Raw genomic sequence first — 1542 nt, 5'->3', positions numbered from 1 at the left:
TTTTTTTTTTTTAACTATTAACTACTAAATAATATATATAATTTCACAACCATATTAATAAATTTATAATTTCTAAAGGTATAAAAAAATTATATTTTTTTATATTCACAAACATTAAAGTCTTTATAATTATAAATATCTAATAAACATAATTATAAACCAAATTTTCATCCAAAACATAATTATAAATATTATCTTCAAAGCAAAATAAACATAATCCAAAACATAATTATAAATATTGTCTCCAAAACAACATAAACATAATCTAGAACACTCAATTTTCATCTTCATACTCTTGTAAGTTGGGTTGGGGAAGTTGGATTTTGGCAAAAAAAATTGCAAAAATACCTTCTTACAAAAAAAACTAAGCCCGGCGGGAAAGTCCGTCCCGCCCTGCCAAAGCTCGCAGTTTAAGCGGTTTGGGTTAGACGGACTTTTGCTCTTTGGCGGTCCCAATTTTTCAACCCGACCCACTTTTTTTAGCGGATTACGCGGGTCGATCCGGCGAATTTAGACCCATTTGCCACCTCTACCGACCTCGCCACTCTGGTTCTGACCACCTCTAACGATCTTTTCACCACCAATCTAATGGATGACTGAACACAACATATAATAAAAAAGAATTTGTTGAAGAAGAAAAAAAAAGACAAAAAAAAAAAGAAAAAAAAGTCACAAAATATAAAAAAAAAAGTTAAAAAAAGGCAACGCAGAAGAGGAAAAAAATAAGAAAAAAAACTTAATTCTATTAAAAAGCACAGTATTACAAAACTTAATTAAATTTAATTACCAATGACTTAACTACCTTACCTTTCTAGTCTTCTTTAATTATATGAAAGTGAAATAAAAAGAAAGGAGCAGGACATTAACACTGACGCGTTTTAGTTTGGTCTTTGGGACCGGTTGGCTGAGGCAATGGAAATTCGCTATTGGACTTGTCATCTTTCAACTCCACTATCACTCTATCTAATCATGTATCAAATTCACTACCAAAAATGAAAAAGCTTTAATTCACCGTTATGGCCAAACAGTTGCACCAAAAGCACATAAAAGGAAACGATTATAATTTATAAATTTCAAAAGCATAAAATTAAATATTATTCATAGCGTCCTTATTCGCTAATGTGAGAATATATGCAATTAAATTTATAAAGATAAAAGTATGTGCAAACTAATTAATTCTTTAGTTCGTAATCAGATATTCACGATTGATCACGACACTTATCTCGTGGCTTGTAGGCAGAGACTGATGAGTTCCAATGTATTAATAAGCTTCATTTACTAAATAATGATGATTGAGAGCAGTGGTAGAACCAAAAAAATTTATAAGTGTTTCAGACATTTCTTTTGAACCAATAAAATCACTTAATTCATAGTACAAACTAAATATGATTTGTAAGATCTTGAATAACAACTACTAACGATTTGTATAACTCAAATGATATGAAATGATATTTTTATATTTACGTATCTTATCTAAACTTTTTTAAAAATATAAAAAAAATTAATTAAATTCATCACCTAAACTAAAATTGCATTTCATTT

General features: G+C 28.9%; 1 long non-coding RNA gene across 1 annotated transcript in view; it reads left to right on the top strand.

The window, feature by feature from the left end:
• LOC110267391 overlaps positions 1-1542 on the top strand; it is a 17263-nt gene that overhangs the window by 6489 nt on the left and 9232 nt on the right. The window lies entirely within an intron of this gene.

Source organism: Arachis ipaensis, chromosome B10 (genome assembly GCF_000816755.2).
Source record: "Arachis ipaensis cultivar K30076 chromosome B10, Araip1.1, whole genome shotgun sequence".
Taxonomy (NCBI): Eukaryota; Viridiplantae; Streptophyta; class Magnoliopsida; order Fabales; family Fabaceae; genus Arachis; species Arachis ipaensis.
Note: the sequence above shows the minus strand (reverse complement) of the source record. Positions and strands in the feature narration are given on the sequence as shown.